At 42.9% G+C, this 6,647-nt stretch overlaps 1 protein-coding gene across 1 annotated transcript in view; it reads left to right on the forward strand.

Moving 5' to 3' along the window:
- LOC105504495 (chromosome unknown open reading frame, human C16orf62) overlaps window positions 1–6,647 on the forward strand; it is a 180,737-nt gene that overhangs the window by 34,147 nt on the left and 139,943 nt on the right. The window lies entirely within an intron of this gene.

Below are 6,647 nucleotides of genomic sequence, written 5' to 3' on the forward strand. Positions count from 1 at the left end.
TGATCCGCCCGTCTCGGCCTCCCAAAGTGCTGGGATTACAGGCTTGAGCCACCGCGCCCGGCCATCCCTTTCCTTTTCATATACTTCCTGTGAAAAGCCATGATTATGAATCTGTGTTTTTATGAGATGACTAATCATGTGCAGCTGCACAGGTTGTGCACTGCACAACTCCAGGAAGCGCTCTTCACTCTAGGTTACAGAACTGATGATACCCCATGTGTTGTGCAGTACATTAACCATTGTGCAACCCCTGACACATTTATGATTTGTACACACTAAAGATTGGGCAACTTTCTGTTGGGATTCCTTGACTGCATTGGCTTGGTGTCTTTGGGATTAATGACATGTGTCCCTAATAAATGAATATTTCAGACATATTGCACATGCTTATGTGACAAGGAGAAGAAGTTTACAGCATTGGGAGAGGTACATACATTGAATTTTCTTTGCTGATGAGTTTGTTAAGCCAGTGACAATTCTTGAACCACAAGAACAAGTACTATGTGGAAAACAGCTTATATTTCTTGGTCCTGAAGATCCGGCTATCTCAGCAAAATGTGCTCAGAAGCGCGTTTGGAAAGGAATAATTCATTGCATTATCATTTTCAGAGCAGAGTCAACAAAGGATTTCTGAACTGCCATTTTAGTTCAAAAGGACAGATCCCATTCTCATTCCATGTTATGATAATGTGACATTTGTTTTCTCACCTGTTCTTTTGAAAGACAGGAGAGTCCGGGGGTCTTCACACTGGACACTTGAAGTCTTTTAAGATGACTCCTTGTATAGTAGGGGTGATTTCTTTGGTGTTTTATGATGGGAGGCAAACCCACACCCGTTTCTGTTCAATCGCTGATGTTAGTTTACAGAGTAAATAGTCCCGAAGGCCAGGCCTCTCATCCTGGGAGCCCGTGGAGAGGGTTGCTTGCTGAGTGTCTTGAGTGAGAAACTATCTGAACTAACAAGTGCTTCTTCACAATATTTGCATTGGCAGCATCTCTCCATAGATTATTGTAGTTTAGAACCGTGTCTTCTAAGAGGTTTACATCTGGGCGAGATTTGATTCATGTCTTCACAAACAAAATAATCATAAGTGTGCTTCATCAACTCCACATCTGGCTAATAGTAACAATTCTACAATACATTAAGGACTGCCTTCTTTATCCAAAAGACATAGTCAAGGCCGGGCGCAGTGGCTCACATCTGTAATCCCAGCATGTTGGGAGGCTGAGGTGGGTGGACCACTTGAGCCCAGGAGTTTGAGACCAGCCTGGCCAACATGGTGAAACCCGTCTCTACTAAAAATACGAAAATTAGCCAGGCTAATTTGCTGTACAGTAAAGTTGTTCTGTGTGTATGTGGGAGGGGTACCTGGTGGCTGCTTTACTAAGGCATATTTTACGTATCATAAAGTCCACCCAGTATAAGTGTATAATTCAGTGATTTTTTTTACTAAACATATAGAGTTGTGCAACTATCACACAATCTAGTTTTAAAACATTTTTATACCTCCCCAGATTCCCCCAAGCCTGTTTGTAATCAAATCCCACTGCCATACCCAACCCCAGAAAACTACAAGTCTGTTTTCTGGTTCTGTAAATCTGCCTTTCGTGGACATTTCATATACATGGAATTATTCGTAGATAATCTTTTGGATCTGGCTTCTCTCACGTAGTATAATGTGCCTTTTTAATAGATATGTAATAATTCTACATATTTATGGGATACAAAGTGATATTTTGATACATGTATCCCATGTGTAATGATCAAATCCAAGTAATTTAGCATATTCATCACCTCAAACGTCTCTAATTTCTTTGTGTTGGGAACATTCAAAATCTTCTCCTCTAGCTATTTGAAAATACACAATAAGCTGGGCCTGGTGGGACACACCTGTAATCCCAGTTACTTGGGAGGCTGAGGCATGAGAATTCCTTGAAAGTGTGAGGTGGAGGCTGCAGTGAGCTGAGATCGCACCACTGCACTCCAGCCTGGGTGACAGAGTGAGACTGTCTCAAAAAAAAAAAAAGAAAATACGCAATACATTTTGAACTATAGCCACTCTAGGTGCTGTTGAACACTAGAACTTATTCCTCCTATGTAGCTCTAATTTTGTACCCATTAACCAACCTCTCTGTTCTCCCTTTGCCCTTACCCTTCCCAGCCTCTGCCTCTAGTCATCGCTGTTCTACTCTCTACTTCTATGAACTCAACTTTCATGGCTCCCACATGTGAGAGAGGACATGCAGTATTTATCTTTCTGTGCCTATTTCACTTAACTTGATGGTTTCCAGGCTCATTCATGTTGCTGTGAATTACAGAGTTTCATTTTTTTATGGCCAAATAATATTCCTGTGTGTGTACCACGTTTTCTTTATCCATTCATCCATTTATGTACATCTAGATTGATTTCATATCTTAGCTATTGTGAATAGCGCTGCAATAAACATGGTACTGCTGGTATTTCTTTGATATACTGATTTCCTTTTCTTTAGATGATAACCTAGTTGTGGGATTGCTACATCATATGGTAGTTCTATTTTTAGTTTTTTGAGAAATTTCCCTACTGTTTTCTAGAATTGTTACACTAATTTACATTTCCACCCACAGTGTATAAGAGTTCCCTTTTCGGCTGGGCGCGGTGGCTCACGCCTGTAATTCCAGCACTTTCGGAGGCTGAGGTGGGTGGATCACCTGAGGTCAGGAGTTCGAGACCAGCCTGGCCAGCATGGTGAAACCCCATATCTACTAGGAATACAAAAATTAGCCGGGCATGGTGGCAGGTGCCTGTAATCCCAGCTACTTGGGAGGCTGAGGCAGGAGAATCACTTGAACCCAGGAGGCGGAGGTTACAGTGAGCTGAGATTGTGCCATTGCACTCCAGCCTGGGCGACAAGAGCAAAAATCTGTCTAAAAAAAAAAGAAAAAAAAAGAGTTTTCTTTATATTCTCATCTGCATTTTTTTTTCTTAAGAGATGAGGTTGCCCAGGCTGGAGTGCAGTGGCTATTCACAGGCGCGATCACATTGCATTACAGCCTAGAAATCCCAGACTCAAGTGATCTTCCCACCTCAGCCTCCCAAGTAGCTGGGACTGTAGGCACATACCACCATGCCCAGCCTATTTTTGTCTTTTTGATAGTAGCCATTTTCATGTGGTTTTCATTTGATGATTCCCCTGATGATGAGTGATGCTGAGCATATTTTCACATACTTCTTGGCTAATTTGTGTATCATCTTTTGAGAAATGTCTCTTCAGGTCTTTTGGCCATTTTCTAATTGGATTATTTTCTTTAGCAGAATATGTTTGAGGTTCATCCACATTGTATCACGTGTGGGTACTTTGTTCCTTTTCACTGCTGAGTCGTATTCTAATGTGTGGTTATCTTAACAAGTTGATGGGCATTTGGGTTGTTCCCACTCTCTGGCTGTTATGAATAATACTACTGTATGCATTTGCATACCATTATTTGTGTGGACTTACATTTTTATTACTTTTAGGTAAAATTTTAGGAATGGAATTGCTGGGTCATGTGGTAAGTTAGGATTAACTTGTTGAGAAACTGCCAAACTATTTTCCAAATGGCTGCACCATTTATCTGAGGGTTCTAATTCCTCCACATCTTCTGACGCTCGGCATTGTCCATCTTTTTTTCTGTTTTCTTTTTGTTTGTTTGAGACAGGGTCTCTGTCACCCAGGCTGGAGCGCAGTGGTGCGATCATAGCTCACTCCATCCTCAAACTCTGGCCTCAAGCAATCCTCCCACCTCAGCTTCCTGAGTAGCTGGGACTACAATTGGCCACAACCATGCCCATTTTATTTAAAGAATCTTTTTTGTAGCCGGGCGCGGTGGCTCAAGCCTGTAATCCCAGCACTTTGGGAGGCCGAGACGGGCGGATCACGAGGTCAGGAGATTGAGACCATCCTGGCTAACACAGTGAAACCCCGTCTCTACTAAAAAAATGCAAAAAACTAGCCGGGTGAGGTGGCAGGTGCCTGTAGTCCCAGCCACTCGGGAGGCTGAGGCAGGAGAATGGCGTAAACCCGGGAGGCGGAGCTTGCAGTGAGCTGAGATCCGGCCACTGCACTCCAGCCCGGGCGACAGAGCGAGACTCCGTCTAAAAAAAAAAGAAAAAAAACCAGTCTTTTTTGTAGAGACAGGGCCATGCTGTGTTGCTCAGTTTGGTCTTGAATTCCTGGCTTCAAGTGATCTTCCCATCTCAGCCTCCCAAAGTGCTGGGATTACAGGCCTGAGTCATCACACCTGGCCTATCGCTTCTGTTATAACCATCCTACCATCCTGGTGGGTTTGAAATGGTACCTCATTGTGGTTTTACTTTGCATATCCCTAACAATGATGTTGAACATCTTTGTACATGCTTATTAGCCATTTGTATATCTACAGTGAAATGTCTATTCAAGGCCTGTTCATTTAAAAATTGTGTTATTTGGTTGAGTTGTAACAAATTTTTTTTCCTCAAGAGGCAGGGTCTTGCTCTGTGACTCCGGATGGAGTGTAGTGTTGCCATCACAGCTCACTATAGCCTTGACCTCCTGGGTTCAAGTGGTCCTCCCACCTCAGCCTCCTCAGTAGCTGCCACACCCAACTAATTTTTAAATTTTTTGTAGAAACGGAGGGTTTTTCTTTGTTGTCCAGACTGGTCTCAAACTCCTGTGCTCAAGCAATCCTTTCATCTTGGCCTCCTAAAGTGCTAGGATTACAGGCATGAGCCATGCACCTGGCCAGTTGTAACAATTCTTTATATGTTTTTGATACTATTTCTTTGTCAAGTATGTGATCTCCTAGTCTGTGGCTTGTCTTTTTGTTTTCATAATTGTGTCTTTGAAATGCAGTTTTTATTGACTGATTGATTGATTGATTGAGACAGAGTTTCGCTCTTGTTGCCCAGGCTGGAGGGCAGTGGCATGATCTCAGCTCACTGCAACCTCCGTTTCCTATGTTCAAATGATTCTTGTGCCTCAGCCTCCTGAGTAGCTGGGATTACAGGCACCTGCTACCATGCCCAGCTAATTTTTGTATTTTTAATAGAGATGGGGTTTTACCATGTTGGCCAGGCTGGTCTCGAACTCCTGACCTCAAGTGATCCACCTGCCTCAGCCTCCTAAAGTGCTAGGATTACAGGCATGAGCCATGCACCTGGCCAGTTGTAACAATTCTTTATATGTTTTTGATACTATTTCTTTGTCAAGTATGTGATCTCCTAGTCTGTGGCTTGTCTTTTTGTTTTCATAATTGTGTCTTTGAAATGCAGTTTTTATTGACTGATTGATTGATTGATTGAGACAGAGTTTCGCTCTTGTTGCCCAGGCTGGAGGGCAGTGGCATGATCTCAGCTCACTGCAACCTCCGTTTCCTATGTTCAAATGATTCTTGTGCCTCAGCCTCCTGAGTAGCTGGGATTACAGGCACCTGCTACCATGCCCAGCTAATTTTTGTATTTTTAATAGAGATGGGGTTTTGCCATGTTGGCCAGGCTGGTCTCGAACTCCTGACCTCAAGTGATCCACCTGCCTCGGCCTCCCAAAGTGCTGGGATTACAGGTGTGAGCCACTGTGCCCGGTCAGAAGTTTTTACTTGTAGCTTCATTCATCAATTTTCTCGTTTTAGCTTATGCTTTTGTAGTTGTATCTAAGAACTCTTTGCCTAGCTCAAGGTCATAAAGATTTTTTTTCTTTGTTTTCTTCTAGAAGTTTTATAATTTTAGCACTTACATTTAGGTCAATGGTTCATTTTGAATTACTTTTTATATATGCTATAAGGTAAGGATCTAAATAAATTTTATTTGCATGTGGAGCTACAGTTGTCTCAGCAATATTTGTTGAAAAGACTATCGTATTAGTCTATTCTTGCATTGCTATAGAGAACTACCTGAGGCTGGGTAATTTATGAAGAAAAGAGGTTTAATTGACTCACAGTTCTACAGGCCGTATAGGAAGCATGGCTGGGGAGGCCTCAGGAAACTTAAAATCATGACGGAAGGCAAAAGGGAAGCAGGTACATCTTTCCATAGCAGAGCAGGAGAGAGAGAGAGCGCGCGAGCAAACAGGGAGGTGACACAGGTTTTCAAACAACCAGATCTCACGAGAACTGTATCATAGGAACAGCAAGGGGGAAGTCTACCTTCATGGTTCAGTTACCTCCCACCAGGCCTCTCCTCCAACACTGGGGATTACAACTGGACATGAGATTTGGGTGGGGAGACAGAGCCAAACCATATTAACTATCTTTTTCTCTACTGAGGTCTTGGCACTTTTGTTAAAAATCAGTTGACCAAGGCCAGGCATGGTGGCTCACGCCTGTAATCCCAGCACTTTGGGAGGCCGAGGTGGGCGGATCACCTGAGGTCAGGAGTTCAAGACCAGCCTAACCAACATGGTTTAGAAACCCTGTCTCTACTAAAAATACAGAATTAGCTGGGTGCAGTGGCGCATGCCTGTAATCCCAGCTACTTGGGAGGCTGAGGCAGGAGAATCACTTGAACCCGGGAGGTGGAGGTTGCAGTGAGCCGAGATCGTGCCATTGCACTCCAGTCCGGCGACAGAGCGAGACTCCGCCTCAAAAAAAAATAAAATAAAATAAAATAAAATAAGATAAAATAAAATAAAATAAAATATACAACGTTTCAATA

The sequence above is a fragment of the Colobus angolensis genome, unplaced genomic scaffold, assembly GCF_000951035.1.
Source record: "Colobus angolensis palliatus isolate OR3802 unplaced genomic scaffold, Cang.pa_1.0 Scaffold92, whole genome shotgun sequence".
NCBI classification, from domain to species: Eukaryota; Metazoa; Chordata; class Mammalia; order Primates; family Cercopithecidae; genus Colobus; species Colobus angolensis.